Here is a 23,361-nt window from a genome sequence, read left to right on the forward strand (position 1 = left end):
TAATGACATGTGATTGTACAGAAACTATGAGGATTTTATCAATGTTCTTTTTTCGTGCTATGAAACTAAGAAAATGTATGAATTTGTAACACGCCCCAAACAATGTACACTAGGCCTTTGGCCTCATCAGTATCATGAATAAAGAATGATAGATTGAATCACTATCAAATCTAACACAGTTGTACGATTTGTTCAAGTCAATGAAGCAATCTATGCGTTCACGAAGTTAATATTTTTATATATCATGACATATGCCATTTTTGTGCACAGAAAAAGATCATACAGGATCCTCCATCATGATTATGATGGTTCGGCGTCTTCATCCTGTTTTAAGCATGATTGAAGGTTTTACCTGAACTTGACACTGCCGCTAGAAACTGTATCTTCGTCCTAGCCTTTGGAAATTTTAATATATTGACCAGTCCAACGTTCAAGAATCTCACGGTCATAGCAAAAGGAAAAGTCCCCTTAGACGATAACCTCTAGAATCATTTCCTGTACGTCAATGAAACTTGGTGCATTCTTGGGGCGGGACGCGATCTGAATAAATGGTTTGTTGGTGATTCATGGATGCTGATGATGAAATAGGCGGAATTGTGCTATCGCCTATGCTATACAAATATAGAAAAAAGTTTTGTCACTTTTACATATTGGAAAATACTTGTCACTGATACTTAAGGTCAAATTCAGTCTCATGGTCATACACCAAAAATATATATTATGCTCGCAATTAGCCGAGAAGGATTTACTGTAGATCAATTAAATTGCATGTTTGTCATCCATAGGATATCACAAAAGTCAAGGTCAAAGTGAACATAATTCCTAAAATATGTTTTCCATATATATATTTAAGGCTTATGCATGTATACACGAAATCAGTTTTACTTTCAACTGTAATGTCAATGATGATTATCACATAGCCATCAACACAAACAAATTTTCCAGTCTGCACCTCAGGACATTCTATGGTCAGAATACAAGTCTTCCACTGAGACCCATGATAATCAAGACTAAGGATCCTCTATTTGTTTCTGAACACATTTCATTTCTCTAAAAAAGAATGATTTATGTCATAATACATCAAGAATAATTGCTTTGGTTCATGAACACAATAAAGTGGGAATCGATTAATGGATGTACACATTTCCTATGATTATGGAAATACATCTTATATTTATTTTAAAATCGATTTCACATTGCTTCAGACTCATTCCTTGAGCTGCTTTAGAGAAGAGGGAAAATAATGGACAGTCATACAGTCCAGTGGACATATTATGGATTATGTGAGTGGGTATGGTTTTACGCCGCTTTTAGCAATATTCCAGCAATATCACGGCGGGGGACACCAGAAATGGGCTTCACACATTGTACCTATGTCGGGAATCGAACCAAGGTCTTCGGCGTGACGAGCGAACACTTTAACCACTAGGCTAACCGACCGCCCCTATTATTATTGATTGAAAAACGATGGACAATAAATGTTTAACGTATATCGATAAGTTTTGAGCCTCACTCAAGTAATAGTGAAATCTTATGTTGTGGCCACCACATGTGTTAAAGGTAGATCCACAAACACTTGAGTCAAATGAGAAACTTGTCGCGCTGTGAGTCAGTTAAATAAGCATGGACGTAGTAAAATAGCGTTGCACGGGTAATTTATGTTTATGGCCCAGCATGGTTAACATGGGTCAACTCTTGGACAAGCGTTTCAGGTTCTTGTGAAAAGACGTTAAATCCTTAACAGTTACTGTTACACCTTTGAAGACTTCTTAAGTGCTGCGGGACCATCGGTGTCCCAGTCGTCTCAGACGTGGCAATTGGGTCACTGGGGCACGCTAGAAACACATGATCACGTGTATGAATGCCGGTTCTCCCCGAACATACGTGAGATCTGCATCGCTTCAGGCTTTCCCCTCCAGAAAGCTTCCGTGATAAAACTGGAATTCTATGCAAAGTGCATTAAACCCAACTCTTAATTGTCGTATATAAGGAAGTTGTCTTGAACGTAAGGCACTCTGATATGATAAGTGTGCGTAAGCTCCCTGTATGATAGCCCTTCAGAACTTACATCATCACGTTTGCAAATAGTGTTTGTGGATATTGCAAAATGTTCTGATTGCGTTGGGTTTATGACCTCCAGAAAAGGACAGTCTTACCGCATCTCCAAGCTCTAAGCGATAATGACAATAATCATGTCACTGATTATGCTCTGCAATTGAGCAGTGCAGACCCTACATATTAAGACATAATACAATATTTGAGGCGCTGTTAAAGGTTTTGTTGCCAGACCTTCAAACAACGTGAAGTGGGTACGGTGGCCCCTACCCGCCACTGGTGAGATCATTTGTTCACTGTATGCCTCTATCTTTCATCTGGCGGCCGCCAGACACTTCCACGGTTGAGATCATGTTTCACTGTATGCCTCTATATTTTATCTGGCGGCCGCCAAATACTTTTCAGGCGGCAGCCAGATACTTCCACTGGTGAGATAAAATATAGAGGCATACAGTGAAAAATGATCTCACCAGTGGCGGGTATAGGCCACCGTAAGTGGGAAATATTGACAGGTCACAAACAGGCATGACAAAGATGTGTGACAACAGCTGTTCGTGAAATAGAGACAACCTACTGGTCTCGAGATGAATCGAAAGCCAATAATGTCGATGTTTGACAGTAGTAAATAATAAGATCATGTCAGATTTCGAAATCCATGACAATACAATTGTTATTTCAGTGGCTGGTAGAATGCGCTGGTAGCTGCTTGGAAACCTGAACAGTCGCTTATTATTGTAGGGACCATACACGGGTTCGTAAAAATTTAGTATAAGTGACATTTTGAATATTGCCACATATACTGCCAGTCAACGCAGGAAGAAATCGGCAAAAAACACGCATCAGTACTGTCAACTTTTGACCAGACAGTAAAACCTGATGTTAAATTTCTTTTTTGAACTGTATTCCAAAGCTCCAGGAAAAGGAAACGTGCAAAGAGAGACATATGTAAAATATTTGAGTGAAACCAACAAAACAACCAACAATTGGTAAGGAATCAACAAATGACCAGGTAATTAGGTTCACAAATCGATACAAATTACTACACATCAATTACAGTGACAGTACACAATAGAGTGGTAGTATCATATTCAATGGCAGTATAAAATGTGAGAGCAGTGGAAATGACAATGACAAGATTAATAATCATCTCGCCGCAAAAGTGGTCAAGCTCCCGAGATAGACCTAGGCTGTGAATCGAGGATGAAATGTGATCTTCACACATAAGCTGGTCTTGATTTAATGCCACATGAAATGTGAGCTCTAGCGCTAGCTTCACTTAAATACTCTAACAGTCTTCCTGCACTTTCTACACAGTGCCATACCAGTCCAGTGCCAGTAGAGCATCAAAGAATGTTACACATGTTTCTATAACGCTTAGGATCCACCCATGCTATTCCGGAAATTTATAGATAATTCGATCATGTAAAGATAATAACTTCCCAACCACTGTTTACATTAAATAGCAACACTTCAAGCTTTCCTCCCACATTAAGCTGACATGCCATGATATAACTGGAATACTGTTAAAAGCGGCGTTAAACCCAACTCACTCACTCACTCCTGAAAACTAAGCATTGTCCAAATACAATGCAATGAACTTCCACAGAATCTCAACAGAAACAAAGTAATACAGCTGCAAGCATTATTTAACAATAAATTAGTTGAACACCTGACGTCACTGCTAAATTTCAGTGATCCATTCGTATACTTTCCACCACTTTTTTGCCTTTTACGCGCAATGAAATCTGTTTCCTTGTATAATCAAGAAATCTAGAATGGTAAATTATCTGGCGTTGACGTTATATATTTAATGGATTTGGGATGCCTTGCAAAGCGAACATTTTTTAAAGTGTTTCTTTCGCATATGATGCAGTAATCATTGATTTTCATTGTTCCACTCAGGTTTGCAGCTATTTTGCCTTTCACGCCCAATATAATACGTTTCGGCAAATAAACGAAACTGTCAAAATCTCCGGCCTTGAAGTTTTAACGATTATGCCAGTATGTTGTTAATTGGAAAAATGTTGTTATAGTGATCTTTCTAAGTCATCAGACCTTGAGGTGTCATTCTATCTGGTAGTACAATCTGCGCATGCGTGTTGGTAGTCTTGTACTCGTCATATACTTATCACTTCTCTTGTGATCTTCTGGCAGTCTCTGGATGTTAGCTCTGGTAATCTAACCAGTCTGTGTATCTCGTTCTCGTATGTGAACACATCAAAATGCCACTGTGTTCGTTTGAATCTGTGAGCCTGCTCCAGGCATTCACAATGTTACCGATGTTTGCATTTCCCGTATGCAGTACAGAACAGTGTAGTATTCGTTCTTCTGTCGTTTTCAGTACCATTTCCATCATGTTGTGTGGAAAAAAATGTATTGATTATGGCCTTAGTTTGGATTTCGAACATATCAATGAAGGTTTAAGCTGTCGTCCGTCGAGTTATGAATCAAAGAAGATGGAGACGATTGGAATGTACATAGCCTTTCCAAAGGACAAGTCCTATGTAAGTACAAGGTTTAAACACCTGGTGTCATTACTGTATTTCAGTGATCCGTTCATATACTTTCTGTTTTGCATTTCACATCCGATGGAATCTGTTTCTTTGGATTATTTAGATTATTATTTATTTCTCTTATGTTGACGTTTTATACAGGTATATTTATATAGGAATCACAGGTACCTCATGGAATATATCTTGGTAATAAAAAACTTATGTGAAAATGCCTTTAAGTTAGACCCGCGCGAACGAGATTGTGGATACCCGCTCCATCGTTACCTACTTCGTTGATACATCTTGGAAGAAATTATTATTATTTTTTTTAATAGATTTTGTTCCATTTCCAAGTACATGTTAACAAATATATAGAGTGGGCAAGTACATTTATAATCGAGGTAGATGTCATAATAAAAACTCTTACTGGAAGACCTGTATGCATTGTTTGATGTAGTCCGTGATTATACATGGATAAAATAGTTCATGAACGCTTCATGACTATTGACAGAGAGTAAAAGTCGGTCGCTTACATTTCGTATGATAACAATGTATTCTGATGTTTTTGACTGCAATATGTTTTTCAATTTGACAAATGTCACTCTATCTTTTAATGAATGCAACAAAGGACGATATTTGTTGATTAACAGACAAATGAATATTATTACTGATAGCAGAATATGGTTAACTACATGGTCATATCATATGTACAAGATCCAAACATGACAGTATATTTTGTCAATATTTAGATTACTGTTAATATATATAAACCTATGACCAGAAGTTCTTGACGTGTTCACATTCATAATAAATATGTGACAAATCTTCCCCACAGCATTTACAGATTGTACAAATATCATTATGTTCATCACAAGTAATTCTTTCCTTGTTTAGATTGTCCTCAGTACATTTCTGTACTATGAAAAATCATCTCTCCAATTAAAAGGAAGGTGAAAAATACCACCCTTACAGGGCCCGTGAAGATCCGGGGTAAAAAAGGTGTTCAGCAACCCATGCTTGCAGTAAGGGACGACTATGCTTGTCGTAAGAGGCGACTAACGGAATCAGGTGGTCAGGCCCGCTGATTTGGTTGACGCATTTCACATTCCCAATTGCTAGGATCAATGTTCATAACGTCAGTCAATGGATTGTCTGGTCCAGACTCGATTATTGACAGACCGCCGTCATATAGGTGGCGTTAAACAACAACAAAAAACCCGAACATACCTTACAGAAGCAACAGTAACTGCATGTAATATATCAATTCCAAGAGTTTCCAAAGAATTTCCAAATCTTCAAAATACTGTTGGACACAATGATGGATTTCTTTTTAAAGAGACAGGAGTAAATTGTTTTAATACATATCTCCAATATATTACGCAACAGTGGAATTCAAGAAAAAAGACTTATTCGTTTCCGTGTTTGCTTATTTTGACACGTAGAACGTCTCATTGACAATCAGGTGTTTCAAAAATGAAACGTCAAAACCGCAACACCAGAAAAAAGCCAGTCTCGGTAATCTGCCCAAACAGATTTCAATCACAATTAAATTTAACCGCCATATTCACAAGAAATCTGCCACAAGCAAAGTCGATTGTCCACTCCGTCCACATAATGAGCATGTGCATACGAATCACTATTTAATAGTGGGAATACCAAGTATATGGCTTAGTTCAGTAGTTAGATGTTGCTTCGTTGAACAGATGTTGTGAGCTCGTCTTGCTAGGGTTGAAACAATTCCTTTCTTGACTTGAGGTGGATGGTTGGAGGCATAGTGTATGTATTGAACTGTGTGGGTAGATGTGGATGATGCTGTCAGTTGTTAGGCGGGTGTCTCACAACATCCGTTCCACGAAGCAACATGCAACTACTTAACTAAGCCACCTCAAATTAGTATTTACACAGTATAACCTCTATCCTGAGCAACTAGTACAACAGACGATAAAGAACATCACCAAGAAATCTCAGAAATCCCCACGTCAACAGTCTGCACCCTTTGTGATCAGCCTCCCCTACTTTAGAATAGTCAGCCACAAAATCCAGAGACTCTTAAAGAAACAGGCCAACATTGATGTAGTTTTCAAGAGAAGTCATACCATTCAGAACACAATTAAAGCCACAGGGAAACCACCATCCAGCCACAAGCTAGAACCATCAGGAGCAATTGACCACATTCCATGCAGTTGTGGACAGGCTTACATAGGAGAAACATCAAGGCCCATCAAAACCCGAATAAAAGAACATCAAAGCTCAGTCTCCAAAGATGACTTTAAATCAGTTCTATCAGACCACATCCGTGACAACCAAGCCACAGCATTCAGTGGGAGAGAGTCACAACCCTCGCCACCAACCTCAAAGACTTCAAGATCAGGAAACTACAAGAAGCCATCAACATCAAAAGAATCCAGCCGTCAATCAACCGTGACCAAGGCTATTACATACCCCCGGCGTACCATCAACTCATCAAAGACTCCAATCAGCCATAATCTCGTTATTCATATAACTGGCTTCATCCTTTGTTTATGTCACTGACTTCAACGATGATTGTCTTCACTACCCTTGTGTGTACATAACAGGCTTCCCTATTCCAGTATAACAATATCTACTCCACTGTATAAACATTGCCACTTACTAGTATATATACTTGCCAACCACACTCTGTAAATCACTTGCTTGATAACGGTGTTAGAACCTACATCGAAACGTCGCTCTTAATTGTAATAAAGAAGTTGTTCATCCATAAACTCTTATCCTTACTTGGAAAAAAAATACTGGACTATCTTATACAACTTGAAATAAGGAACTCTATCGGACTTCATTTTTTAAACTGATGTGTCAAATTTGGAAATGATCTCCACATGCCAAACATTATTCTTTTTGAAAACTGTACTGAGTCTTTATATATTGTAATCAATGATCAAAGAACTTCTGAGCAAGAGTCTTATGACGCTCTTAGAAGTCTTGGTAGAAAGAGCATGCTCGAATGTTTCTTTGTGAAATGTAAACAGGAAAGGCTCGAGCTGGTCGTCAAACGTTTTGAGTTATAGGACTGGAGCTGCAGGAATAAAGTTGACAGGTGGAAAGTTGAAGTCATCCCTCTTGTCTTACAATCTTGTGGAGAGTGTTTTGTCACTCTGAAATTGTATGCATAGATCTAAATATGAAACAGACGAGGTTTCAACAGACTTCAGCAGTCAAAGCAGAGAGCAAATCAGCCCTCTTCGACCACCAGCAAAAGTTCCCAAGCATTTAAATCCAATTTGACAAAGTCCAAATTCTTTCTACCAAACACCAGGACTTCACAAAAAGAAAGCTATAGGAAGCCAGAAACATCCGCCGTCACAAACTTTTGATCAACAGAGATCAAGGGTATTACACCCCGTCCGCTTATGAAGAACCAATCAGCTTGTTCGGCTGTTTTAGCGAGTATCCAATCAGCTGGATCATCTTATTACCGCTTACTGTATATCTGGCCTCATTACGTGTGTGCTGTTTGATATCCTGTTCTTCTTCATGTCTGGTGTTGACCTATATTTACTTGATTATCAGCACGTCCACATTTTCACAGCTACATGGCTAATCTGTAACTCTCGAAATTCTTGACAAACTTGGCAGACAGGCAAATTATTATTTTCAACCCACCACCGTAAATTGGACCGAAAAAGAGGAGTGTATTAGATCTATATCAGTATTTTGTGAATTGGAAAAAAAGAACAATGTCTCGATTTGTACCGGGGAAGGTACAGGCACCAGGTTCGAGTTACAAGAGTCAGTGGAGAGTGCGTTCACGGACATAGGCCTAGCAACAGACTGTGCAGGGGTCAATCGGTGCATTGGAACCTGACAAAATGTTGGAAATGACGCGATGTCGTTTCTCTGTGATTTGCGAGTATGCATTTATTGAATGGATGTTGTTATTACCAGAAACTTGAATTGTTTCATTTGAAGGGTACCCTCACTTGAAAATAACTGAATCAAGTATTTTCGCGCACTATGGTTACTGAAGCGTTTGTCAGAGGACACTTTATTTTAGGTCTTGTCAGTTGGAACAACTCCAAAGTTTCATGCAGAGCATACATTTGATGATAGCTGGCTGGGACGAATGGGTTTATGACAATGCTGTTTCCTTTTTCTCAGTTTGTGCATTCTACCAATTACAATACATTCTATCGTGATTTTTATGTATTTAATGGCAGGAGAACTAAAGACAAAGAGGGTAGTTTTACATAGATATCAGATCAAGGATGTAGTGTAATCGATTATTTTATTGGCTCAGTTAATGTTCACAGTTATGTCAGTCAATGTTTGTCGATACAAGGGAGAGGTCCGTCAATAGATTTTGGCTATAATGGGACATGTTTCACCTGTAAATTATATTTATCTTTCCACAAAAACACAGATATAAATGGAATCCATGTAAGCGTGATGTGCTCATAGGAGGCCTAACTATGACCATCTTTTAACGAGTTATTCGATCTTTTAAGTTTTAATCTTGCCCTCGAAAAAAATGTGAATGTTCTTTGTGCCGCTGATTGTATGACTGTATCTTGTCTTAAAAGTTCAACTGCAATAGGTGCTTTTGTAGCACTGAATGACCACGAGAAACACGCGCAGTGAAGGGATAGTCAAGGAAATTGAAAAAGAAGGAGATATGTTAATCATTTGTAAAATGAGAATTAAGTACAAACGTGTTTGTCCAACAGTAAAATCAAACTATTAATTTGTAAAAAGTACAAAACTAAGTTTTCTCTATCTTACGGGTTACGTTAGCGTTACGGGTATCTCAGGTTGTAGAATAACAGTAAAGAGTGCTGGTTTCATCGTTTTACAAGAGATTTTCAGTGTACACATGTACATGTGTACATGCTGAAGTCGAATATCAATATAGTAAAGATTTTATACTCGATGAGGCTGACCAGTGTATTTTGGGGTCACCCATTACCGGCTCAGAAATCCACAAAGCAATAAATCATTTCAAGAATAGTAAATGCCTTGGCTTTGATGACGTGGTCACAATGTGACGAAAATATTATTACTCCTTCGAAATATTTTCAAAAAGTTATTTGATTCTGTATTGTTTCCCGAGAACTGGATAGAAGCTAACATCCTTCCACAACACAAGAAAGGAAGCAACAATAATTCAGACAGATTTAGGTGGATATCTATATTGTGTACAGTAGTTAGGTTTGTTTAAGTATCTTAAACTCTAGACTTACAAACTGGGTTAAAAAAGTAAACTACCCGAGACACAAGCAGGCTTTAGATAAGGGTCTTTCCACATTTTACACACGACCACATATACAACTTGAGTGCAATTGTAAGAAAAAGTTTATGGAAAAGCACAAGGAAATTTACGTTCATTTCGTGGACTTTAAAAAACGTTTGATTCAGTGATCCACTTTGAACTGTGGTAGTGTTTGCAAAATGTAGATTTGGGAGGGAAGATCATGAGCGCACATAAGGGAATCTATGCCTCAGTGAAAACATGCGTAAGACTTGTAATGTGTTGATTCCCAAATTGAAACTATATGTTAACACGTAAAAGAACTTAGTGTGAAACCAACAAACAACCAATAAGTGGAATGCAACAAAAACTATATTATAATTAAATCAATTAACGGAGAGAATTTATGGATGTCAACCTCTTTATTAGTCTGTAAGTTGGTCTTACAGATGCATTTATATGCTCTCTGCCTCATAGCATTCAGTCACCTGATGAAGTTGTAAGCATATACTCCGATACGTTGTGTTCCTCATAATACAGAAGTTGGCATCCAAATTTCTTCATGTGTATCACTTCTAAATGCCTTTAAAAATAATTAATTAACATACTACAATGGCAGTACACAATAGAGCAGTAGTTAAATATTCAATGACAGTATAAAATATGATGGCAGTGGTTAATATCAAATACAAAAATACAGAGGTGATAGCAAAAGTCAGGGTTAATAATATGTATTCATCCAGCGGTGACAGTGGTCAAGCTTCCGTGATGGGCTAGGCATGGAATCAGGTTTGATGAGCGATATACCAATGTATCAGTTAACCTCCTACCTCACATGCCTGTTCCCACCAAAGTGGGCCCACCAAAGTTTCAAGAGGTTTGAATCTTTTGAGGATAGTTTTGTGTCGTTACTCTTCTGACAACTTTTCTAAAGTAGCTGTTTTTGTTGACATTTAAAACTGTTGATTACATACCCAGGTGAGCTACAGGACCATGGCCCTATTTTGTATATTCTATGAATGTAGATAAATGTAACTTCAAATTAAAAATGATTCACTTACATGCCAGGTATGGAAATTCTTGGATCTGACAATATAATTTTGACACCTGTGATCAGACGCGGAACAAAAAACATGGAATTTTCAGTATGCATAACATCGAGTACATTCTTGTAAAAAGCTGTAGGTAAAACTTTCCAGAGAGAAAGACATTTAAAAAAAGTGTAATCCTATAAAAACGATATAAATAATAGATTAACTTTAATGGAACTATATGATATTACTATATCATGTTCGTCTACCAGTTGAGCAGAACATTTCATGGCGCATACAACCTTAATAATTCATAGTTACACACGGCACTGCTAAGGCCAAAACAGCTTTGGACTATTAAATATTGGAATATATTCAGCAATAAAATACTAAAATGTGTGCGATATTCCCCGATTGTGTGAATTAAATTGCCTTCCCATATCCACTGTTTCTTACTATTTGTGACTTATATAACAACTTATTCATGCTTTTCAAAAATGTGACAAAACGTACACACATTAAAATAACCTTTCATGTAAATAAGTAACACGTTCTGAATGATGTTTTCAGTGCGAGACTTGCCGTCTGGCTTTCCGATGTTATGAGGTTGCTTCCGGGAAAGTGACTTGTGTTGAAGGTAAGTGTCACGGCCCTTTGTCTGTTTCTACTTTGCACACACATGCTTACACAGAGGAACCACTACTTGATACATTTATACATTTCTATGCTCACTATATCCCCACTACTGAAGCAGATTCATTCTCTATAGTTTCCGTGAACCATCGACTGAAGTAAATTCATTGAAACACAAGGGTAAGGGTAAACATGTCGCGTCATCAAACTCCTGTCCTGTTTGGAAAAAGGAAAAGGATATATCAACAGGCATTACTTGCCAGGATGCTCAAAAACACGTTGCGAGCTTGTCACCTCCATCAACACACACCTATGCTGCTGCTGTTTCTCATCCTTCTACCACTAGATCTATAGAATGTCAGACTGACTCTGAACACCCTTTGCCTATGAAAAGTCAGACAAATTAGTCAGATGATCAAACTTGTAGCATTTCTTCAGCATCTGAGATTGTGACTCAGGCTTTGATCCCATCTACACCAACTCCTGAAATACCAGCTACCATCAAACAATCAACTGAACTGTCCAAAAAAACAAAAGAAAAAACAACCCAGAGAATGACAACAAAGATCTCGACTCCTACTGAAATATCTTTTAGACGTTCATAACTTCTTTGACCATCTCAAGAAGGAGTTTACTCCATCTTCACATCACAACAGTAGTGACCTCTCTTCACGTTCACGTGAGAGGTCTCCTGTTGAACCGCCATGAACCATTCAAATATACTTCAATAGAATTCAGAGGACGTAGGCACAATTTCAATTAACTGCAGTTATTAACAACAGGTACAAACAATCAACAATTTGTTTACAAGAAACGAACCTTACACATTTAGATAAATTTGTTTTAAGGCAGTATAGTTAAAATAATTCCTTCTCTCCCCGGGTGAAGCTACTTGAGGCACATCTATTTTGGTGCAGTTGGGCGTTGTTCACAGCCCTGTTCCCCTTAACACAAATTTGCAAAAGGGTAAAGTGATCGAGGAATTTGTTTCCGACAATGGGCTACGCATCTTTAATGATGGCTCCGACACCTATGTGAAATGGATTCTCATGGTCAGTCCACGATGACCTATGTGGAAGTGATCATTAGGTTATTTCTCATAATCTCCCCAATTACCTCTCTTCTGTAGTGGTTGATTTCTTTGTGATCCCACAGTAGCTACAGAGTAGAAGACACTATGGGGACACAGAGTTGAATTTTTTCGCACTCCGCATGTATAGTCGTTAGATATTCTAACAGATATTCTATTGGTAAAAATATCGATTCTGCCGAACGACAATTACAACTTCTACATGAAACAAATAAATGACCAATAGAAATTGGTTCTAGATTCTCAAATTTCAAAATCATGATCTGCACAAAATACAAATCTATTGAAGGAATTGAATGAGTTATAGATGGAACGTATTTTACAGTTAGTAAAAATGGTAAACCTTGTTATCATCGTCTCACCTTTCCACCACGTGTCACAGATTTAATACACAACTGCCTGTTGACGAGATTTCTTGCAAACCCACTCCAATTTTGTTGATATAAAGAGATTTGACACATGTCCAAGTCATGCCCTGGCAGCACAGTGCGCGTCCGTTGAACAATCAGATGTCATCAATGTCAGTGACCTCAACATAAAAACACAATTCAAACCTAATTTGAAATAATCATTCGTTCAATATGTTTTATATCACCATCCTTCTTATTCAGCCGACCTCGGGGACACGGGTGGCCCAGTCGCCTAAGGCTCCGCGATTCTTTGTGCAAAGTTGCGTCCATAGGGCACGCCAGACACCTATGATTGTGGGATCGAATCCCAGTTCGCCGCGATTATGTTTCTAGGTTTGTCAGCACCATACCCGTCCTCGTGGGTTTCACCGAATTGGTAAACGTTTGAGACCTGCATCAATTCGGGCTTTCCTCCGACACGCCGTGATATAATTGGAATACTGTTTAAAGCAATGTTAAACCCACCTCACTCACTCCCTGAGCCGACCTCCACTGTGGTCTAGTGGTAGAGCGTACGGGGTTCTATCCCTGGCCTCGTCATAAATATAGTATTTCTTGTTACCCTGCCTGGCGCTCGGCATTAAGAGGCTAAAACAAGCACTTGTTGGCTCAGAGTATACTGTGTCTGTAATTGTATTAACATAGGCTGAAGAGTCATGCCTCAAATAGCGTCGAATAAAACTTCCCTTATAATATACTGAACCGCAAAAGAAACATCACCATGGATAGATATATGAGAAACCTTTTTTGTCCAAACACTGTAAACATACTTTGAGACATATTAAAAAGATGAAACTTAGAAAAACTGATCATCAAGGTTGAAATTAAACTGTCAAATGGTCTTGAAGTGAAACACAACACTAGTCTCTGAAAAGGGCATCATAACTCAGTATCTCGTGTGAACCGGTTTACTTACGTGACGTAACAGAATATACCCTGTGAACCGCAAAAGAAACGTCACCATGGATAGATATATGAGAAACCTTAAATTCTCCAAACACTGTAAACATACTTTGAGACATATTAAAAAGATGACACTTGGCAAAACTGGTCATCAAGGTTGAAATTATTGTGACAAATGTTCTTCAAGTAAAACACAGTACTTGTCTCTGAGAAAATAGCATCACAAGTCAGTAGCTCGTGTGTCCGCCATGTGCATTGATGACTGCCGTGCAACGTCGATACATGGAATGGATGAGGCGGTTGATGAAGACCACAGGCACTTAAGCCCACACTCTGACGAACGCCTGACGCGGTTCAGCTGCAGTTGTCTGCCTTGGTCGGACGTCATTCAGCCGTCTTTGAATCTCGTCCCACAGGTGCTCAATGAGATTTAAATCGCACTGTGGACAGGCCACTGCATGGTTCTGATGCCATTCGGCTGGAGGAAGTCTAATGCTGCTCTCGCAGTGTAGGCACGGGCGTTATTATGCTGAAACTCGTTGTTGCGGCGACGTGCCAAATGAGGTATGGGGTGTGATCTCAAGATTTTATCAATGTACCGAGCCGCTGTGACACCATTACCTCTCCCTAGACCGATGTTCTGGAAGACCACAGGGCCGACCCTCTGTGCAAGACACATTCCACCCCACACCATGATGCACGACCACCTCACGAGTCTCTCTCAAAGACACAAGCATCCGAATAACGTTTTCCACGGCGTCACCAGACTATCTCTGTCTGCCATCTGCTGTTCAGATACAGTAACGGCTCTCGTCTGAGAAGAAGATTCTTCTCCACTGCTGGTGGCGCAAAAACTGGTACTGTGTTGCCCGCTAAAGACGGTTATGGCGATGACGTGGTGTCAGAATGGGTCCTCGGTGTGGCTGTGACAGTTGAGGTGTCTGCTCGTCAATCGTCGACGCACAATGTCCTCACTAATGTGTCGCTGGTGTGTCCAAATGGTCTGTCGAGCAGTTTCCGCAGCAGTAACAAAGCGATCTTGAAGATGCTGTCGCACAATCTTCACACTTATTTGTCAGCAATCCTTATCTAGCTGCAGTAGCCTACATTTAACTTATCAAACTTCAAACCTGAGTGTTGCCACAATATGTTTTCAGTATTTCATCAATATGTTATCAATATATTCTAATATGATAATTCTGCTTCTTTCGCAAAAGATGGGAGTTCCGATTCTGATGACTCTGGCAATGACGATTATGGAGGTGAGACCTACGTTCACACATATCAACATATGCCACTGTAATTTGACAATGCCCTCATTTTACTTAACGAACGGCCATAATCAATTACATTGCCATGCCACGACAATGTTAATTTGTCATACAAACAAAAGAAAACATGACGTCAGACTTTATATATTCCCGCCACTACTTCTTTGTGAGTAATCCTTGCCTAACTGCAGTAGCTTAACGTAAACCCATCAAACTTCAAACCTGAGTGTTGCCACAATTTTGTTTTTAATATTTCATCAATATGTTAACAATATATTTTAATATGATGCTTGTGCTTCTTTTGCAAAAGATGGGAGTTCCGATTCTGATGACTCTAGCGATGACGATTATGGAGGTGAGACCTACGTTCACACATATAAACATATGCCACTGTAATTTGACAGTGTCCTCATTTTGCTTATCATTCATACAAAGTTCTAGCCTCATGAAACCATATCACGATGTAATGATGTTTACTTATGACGCACGTGTAAGTGCAGGTATGTGTTATTTTGCTAGTTAGTTTTACTGTCCTTTTTTTGACCAGACATTATGTTATATGAATGTATTTCCAGCCTAATGAGCTTTATATTTTAAGAGAAGATGTCAAAATCGCAGTAGAAGAAAAGGGGGTGCATGAAGGTGAAAAATATCATATATGCCAAGACAGGTATTATTCCGCACACGTTATTTGGGGACACCATAGCTTAGATTATTTATACAATATTTCAGCTGCACAGACTTTGTAGTTTCACAGGAGATGTCAAACATGCAATAACAATTGCAAATATTGGATGAACATAGCTTGATCTGTAATCGTAACAAAGATGCCAAACGTATTATATATTATGCCGCAAACCAGATATGCTAAAGATTAAGTTCCATAATGATGTATGCAGAAATGTTCGAGTTATTGGCATATATGACAGTTTCAACATGATACTGCTACATTATCTGAGAATATCCATTCACCTTTAGGGGGCATGTACCGTACATATCGCTTTTCATGAATACTTGTCTGTTTTGACTGGAAAAGTAAAAGGCTGTGAATTAGCTACGGCCAATAAACTGTTTGTGAGAAAGGACAAGCAACTGTGCCCCGAGTTTCAAAAAAGTCGGCTCAACATTTCTGAGCTGAAACTGATTCCTGTGACTTCATGGGAAACCCAGAGTCAGAGAGCGCTAGGATCAGTACCTGGGTGGCCGAACAGACCCCACAGTAAGATCCGGGGAGTGATCTCACCCCTGTCTCTCACTGAAGAAACATCAATGATTTTAGTAAAGGCAATCTGTTTTAATAGAAAATGGTCAAATGTCTTTGAGAAGGACTCAACAAGGAAGGCCTCGTTCACAGTCTCCTCCTCAAAGAAGGTCGTCGTTGATATGATGAACACCACAGACACGTTTGGGTACAGTGAGATCAAAGACTTGGATTGCACAGTGTTGGAACTTATGTTGGGGACGAACTCAGCATGGTCATCCTCCTTTAGGAGAATCCAGTTGTTTGACTTTCCTGGAACAGAATCTAAAGCCTCATCATCTTCAGTTCTCGCTGAATTCATTGGAGGAAGTGAATGTGTCCATGGTTAGGTAAAAGATGGAATCCAGTTTTGTGTGTCAGCCCTGTCCACTTTAGGGCTGACTACAGCTTTTGATCCCGTAGAAGGCAACTTTTCTGGGATTTATCCCTCAGGGTTGTTGACCGTGTCGAAGGTGGTCCACAAGACCTTGGTGGAGGTCAATGAGAAGGGGACGGAAACAGTGGCATGTACCATGATGCACTGTGTTGATGGGCGCATGATACCGAAGGAGATCATCTTCAAGGCCCATCATCCATTTCTATTCTTCATCCGAGACAGACGAAGTGAGATGATCGTTTTTCTGTGGAGGATTGTGAATCCAGAAGGAATGAAAAGAGATTAATTCATCTAGGTTTTGATATTTCAGATCCATTCTAGTTTCCAGTTCCCAACCTTTTCCAGTTCCAGTTCTAGTTTTTGTTGTGGTCAACGGCCCTTTTTAGGGCCATCCAACTCTCCCAAAAGTGTGGCTGTGACAGTTGAGGTGTCTGCTCGTCAATCGTCGACGCACAATGTCCTCACTAATGTGTCGCTGGTGTGTCCCCATGGTCTGTCGAGCAGTTTCTGCAGCAGTAACAAGGCGATCTTGAAGATCCTGTCGCACAATCTTCACACTTCTTTGTCAGCAATCCTTATCTAGCTGCAGTAGCCTACATTTAACTTATCAAACTTGTTGCCACAATTTTGTTTTCAGTATTTCATCAATATGTTATCAATATATTCTAATATGATAATTCTGCTTCTTTAGCAAAAGATGGGAGTTCCGATTCTGATGACTCTGGCGATGACGGTTATGGAGGTGAGACCTAAGTTCACACATATCAACATATGCCACTGTAATTTGACAATGCCCTCATTTTACTTAACGAACGGCCATAATCAATAACATTGCCATGCCACGACAATGTTAATTTGTCATACAAACGAAAGAAAACATGACGTAAGACTTTATATATTCCGCCACTACTTCTTTGTGAGTAATCCTTGCCTAACTGCAGTAGCTTAACGTAAACTCATCGAACTTCAAATCTGAGTGTTGCCACAATTTTGTTTTTAATATTTCATCAATATGTTATGAATATATTTTAATATGATCTTTTGCTTCTTTTGCAAAAGATGGGAGTTCCGATTCTGATGACTCTGGCAATGACGATTATGGAGGTGAGACCTACGTTCACACATATCAACATATGCCTCTGTAATTTGACTGTGTCCTCATTTTGCTTATCATTCAAACAAAGTTCTAGCCTCATGAAACCATATCACGATGTAATGCTGTTTAATTATGACGCACGTGTAAGTGCAGGTATGTGTTATTTTGCTAGTTAGTTTTACTGTCCTTTGTTGACCAGACATTATGTTATATGAATGTATTTACAGCCTCATGAGCTTTATATTTTAAGAGAAGATGTCAAAATCGCAGTAGAAGAAAAGGGGGTACATGAAGGTGAAAAATATCATATATGCCAAGACAGGTATTATTCCGCACACGTTATTTGGAGACACCATAGCTTGGATTATTTATACAATATTTCAGCTGCACAGACTTTGTAGTTTCACAGGAGATGTCAAACATGCAATAACAATTGCAAATATGGGATACACTGTCAAAGGTTGGTGAACATAGCTGCAATCGTAATAAAGATGCCAAACGTATTATATATTATGCCGCAAACCAGATATGCTAAAGATTAAGTTCCACAATGATGTATGCAGAAATGTTTGAGTTATTGGCACATATGACAGTTTCAACATGATGCTGCTACATTATCTGAGAATATCCATTCACCTGTAGGGGACACGTACCGTACATATCGCTTTTCATGAATACTTGTCTGTTATGACTGGAAAAGTAAAAGGCTGTGAATTAGCTACGGCCAATAAACTGTTTGTGAGAAAGGACAAGCAACTGTGCCCCGAGTTTCAAAAAAGTCGGCTCAACATTTCTGAGCTGAAACTGATTCCTGTGACGTCATGGGAAACCCAGAGTCAGAGAGCGCTAAGATCAGTACCTGGGTGGCCGAACAGACCCCACAATAAGATCCGGGGAGTGATCTCACCCCTGTCTCTCACTGAAGAAACATCAATGATTTTAGTAAATGCAATCTGTTTTAATAGAAAATGGTCAAATGTCTTTGAGAAGGACTCAACAAGGAAGGCCTCGTTCACAGTCTCCTCCTCAAAGAAGGTCGTCGTTGATATGATGAACACCACAGACACGTTTGGGTACAGTGAGATCAAAGACTTGGATTGCACAGTGTTGGAACTTATGTTGGGGACGAACTCAGCATGGTCATCCTCCTTTAGGAGAATCCAGTTGTTTGACTTTCCTGGAACAGAATCTAAAGCCTCATCATCTTCAGTTCTCGCTGAATTCATTGGAGGAAGTGAATGTGTCCATGGTTAGGTAAAAGATGGAATCCAGTTTTGTGTGTCAGCCCTGTCCACTTTAGGGCTGACTACAGCTTTTGATCCCGTAGAAGGCAACTTTTCTGGGATTTATCCCTCAGGGTTGTTGACCGTGTCGAAGGTGGTCCACAAGACCTTGGTGGAGGTCAATGAGAAGGGGACGGAAACAGTGGCATGTACCATGATGCACTGTGTTGATGGGCGCATGATACCGAAGGAGATCATCTTCAAGGCCCATCATCCATTTCTATTCTTCATCCGAGACAGACGAAGTGAGATGATCGTTTTTCTGTGGAGGATTGTGAATCCAGAAGGAATGAAAAGAGATTAATTCATCTAGGTTTTGATATTTCAGATCCATTTCAGTTTCCAGTTTCCAACCTTTTCCAGTTCCAGTTCTAGTTTTTGTTGTGGTCAACGGCCCTTTTTAGGGCCATCCAACTCTCCCAAAAGACAACCCAAAAGACCCCACAACCTCTCCGCCATCTTGGCCACGTTTGCTTGGATACACGAGTGACAACACACATGTATTGATATACGTCATACACAAGTTACCCCACGTATATATATATACAGTGACAGCACGTGTGTATGTATACAAGAGTGATACCACGTTTGCATGAAAACACGAGTAAAACACCTAGTTTGTCTATAAAAACAACAACATATGTTTGTAGACACGAGTGACACCACGTTTGCATGGATACACGAGTAAAACACCCCGTATGTCTATAATCACGTCACCATACCCCCGAGAGGAAATGGTTGTGGTGGACATGTCTCCCCGAAAAACAGGATCGAAGAGGCAACCAGGGTGTTGAGGGAGTTGAAGCTGGTGAAGTGGGTGTCGATGTTGGCTTGCTGTTTGAGGAGGCGGCTGATGATGTGGGAGGCTTTTCCTATGAACGGGGGGGGGGGGGGGGGGGGGGGGGGGGGATGCGGAAGGGCGCTGATTCGGGTTTGTGGGTAGCAGGTCTGGGTGTGGGATAGAGTACAGAGGCACTATGTCCCTCATTCAGTCTTGCTTGACAACGGTATAAGGATCTATACAGAAACGTCGCTTTTCACAGTATTAAAGAAGTTGTTATACATAAAATTGTGTCTATCTTGTCATCCGTCAACTTCTAAGTAATGCCTATAAAACAATTTATCCATCGTCTACGTGGAGACGTGGCAATCAACACCATCAACAGCCTTACCCGACTAGAGAAGAAGCACATTCTAACCAGCAACCACCTCACCTTCCTCATGAGACCAAAACATCGTCCCTAAAGGCTTTAGGATCAGATCCCCCTTCAACTCTCCTGCCGCCAGAGCCATCCTTCGCACCGCCTCCCAACGCCTCATCACGGAACGAATCCGCCATCATCGCAAGATTAAGGCCATCTCCCTCAAAGACATCTCTGACCACATCAACCAGCTCAACACTACCTTCCAACCAGATAGCTTCTCCACACTGCGCTCTGCCCAGACCCAGGCCATCAATAAACTGCACACGAAGACCAAAGCCAACCACATCGACAAGTTTCAACATCTCCTCACCGAGAAGCCCCAAACCAACAGCTCAAGTCGACTTAAAATGAAACAGCACCATTGTAAGACCGTTATCAACCTCAGCAAAAAGCAACTTACTACAGAACACACCAACGTCCTGTCAAAAGTACATCCCCACCAGACCACTACGGAACCACGATGACTTAATCTCCAACATAGAGAAAGGGCTTCAGCAACTGGCACCAGTAGGTAAGGTTGACTATCTGCGTCACCAGATCTGTGACATCCTTGTCAAAACCAAATCACAGACCGCCAACCTCACCAGAGCTGAGACAAAAGCCATAAAACAACTCCGAGATGACAACACCATCAAGATTGCCCCTGCTGACAAGGGCAAGGCCACAGTCATCATGGACACTGACCACTTCCATGAGCTAGTGAACAACATTCTCCAAGACCCCACCACCTACTCAAAGATCAAGAAGGACCCAACCGCCAAACTCCTTCGCCAACATAAAACCCTCCTCAAACAACTTAAAGACAACTTTGAAATTAGCCAAGCTCTTCAACACCAACTCTCCATCAATCAACCCCAGCCACCCTATGCCAGAGCCACCATTAAAATCCACAAGAACCCTCCTAAAGCCCGTCTACTTGTGTGTTCCCGAGATACTGTCTTCTACATAACGGCTCAACACCTAACCAGAATCCTTGCCCCCTTAGGAAAAACAGCCGACTCCTTCATCTCCGACCACGGACTATTGCTCCAAACTCAAGAACATCACCGATCCAGATCAAATCATCAGTTACGACGTAGTAGATCTCCTCACCAACGTACCCATAGATGACACTCTGCAAATTCTCCGCCGCCGCATCACTGAAACTCCTCCTGAAACCAGCCAAACCACCGAATCCATCATCGCCCTCACCACCGCCTGTATCTCCACTACATACTTCACCTGGGGCGACGAGTACTATCAACAGATACACGGCCTGCCCATGGGATCCCCACTCTCTCCTATCCTTACTGAAATCTACATGACCCACTTCGAACAGCAAGTCCTCGCAACATCACCCATCAAACCTATTTGCTGGTACAGGAAAGTTGACGACACCAAGTCATCCTAAAACAATACCAAGACCCATCCCTACTACTACAACATCTTAACCAACAACACCCCCGAGTACAGTTCACCATCGAAACAGCAAAGGACAACCAACTACCCTTCCTAGATGTCCTCGTCTCTAGAAGCCCAGCTAACAGAATCCAAACCAGTGTCTACCGGAAGCCCACCCACACCGGCCAGTATACCCACTTCAACTCTAACCACCCTCTTAGAGTGGGTGAGTTAACATTTAACGTCACATCGGCAATATTTCAGCCATATCGTGACGAGAATTAATACATTAATAACATATAAGTATATATACTGTATAAAAACCTGTCATCAAAGGACAGTACAATAACTAGAATATCACAGAGTGTATTAAAACTAGTTGAGGAGCATATAAAAGCAGAAAGAATTAACAACACAATATAAAAAAGGGCTATAGATCGCCAGCAGCTGAAGGTAGATCACCATGCTAGGGTCCATGGGGACTTACAGTACTTTTGCTACCTGCAAGGACCCCAGCCGGATTTACATCATCCCTTCAGCTGGTGGCGATTATTGACAAATCTAGCCACAATTTAAAGGAACATATATGCTGCGATTAAAAACGTGGCTGAAATAAATAGACTTTGGAAGTCATGGTCTTAGGTCTTACATGTCCTCTCAGGGGGACCACCCTCTTAGAACCAAGACTGGCATCGTCTCCACCCTTACCAAACGAGCCATCAACCTTTCCTCTGCTGACCCCAAACCTGAGATCGAACACCTCCGCCAAGTCTTCACCCACCTCAACAATTATCCAGCCAATCTCGTCGACAAAGTCATCGCCTCTGTACCCTTTCCCACACCCAGACCTGCTACCCTCAAACCCGAATCAGCGCCCTTCCGTTCATAGGAAAAGCCTCCCACATCATCAGCCGCCTCCTCAACCAGCAAGCCAACATCGACACCCACTTCACCAGCTCCAACTCCCTCAACACCCTGCTAAGAGCCAACGGCAGGAACACATCTAAACCCCAAGAGCCTAAAGGTGTAGTCTACAAAATTGACTGCAACTGTGGACAATCTTACGTTGGTGAAACATCCCGCCCAATCAACACTAGAATCAAAGAGCATAAAACCTCCAACATCAAATCCGACAGCAAATCAGCCATCTGTCACCAACTGTCCCAATCAGTAACTGAACAGTTACTGAAATGATTTCATCAGAAAAATTTGATGTTGTATATAACACATGTTTATATCTATATAAAGTCCAACGGTTAAGAGAAACTTAAATCGACTACTTCCTTGGCATGCGTGGTTCATGCAATCAACCATTGTCTGTATTATGGGCCTATGGCCTTCTTACTGAATAAACTGTCTGTCTGTCTGTCTGTCTGTCTGTCCCAATCACATCATCAACTGGGACAACGTCCAAATCCTCGCCAACAACCTCCATGATTTCACTAAAAGAAAACTAACAGAAGCAGTCCACATTCGCCGCCACAGGCCATCAATCAACAGAGATCAAGGCTATTTCATCCCACCCCTCTACTATGAACTCAAACAATAATCACTTATTCTGGCTTCCAGCTATGTGTTTTCTGTCCATCGTGTTGTGACAGCATCATCCCTTTGTTGTCACACCTACCAATGTTATCCCACTCATGTATGC

The 23,361-nt window shown here is 40.5% G+C and overlaps 1 pseudogene; it reads left to right on the forward strand.

Annotated features, from left to right (window-relative positions):
* The first annotated feature begins 14,296 nt into the window (after positions 1 to 14,296).
* Positions 14,297 to 17,032, forward strand: LOC124145577 (annotated as a pseudogene).
* Positions 17,033 to 23,361: the final 6,329 nt, after the last annotated feature.

This window comes from Haliotis rufescens, unplaced genomic scaffold (assembly GCF_023055435.1).
Source record: "Haliotis rufescens isolate VD_foot unplaced genomic scaffold, xgHalRufe1.0.p SCAF_8, whole genome shotgun sequence".
Taxonomy (NCBI): Eukaryota; Metazoa; Mollusca; class Gastropoda; order Lepetellida; family Haliotidae; genus Haliotis; species Haliotis rufescens.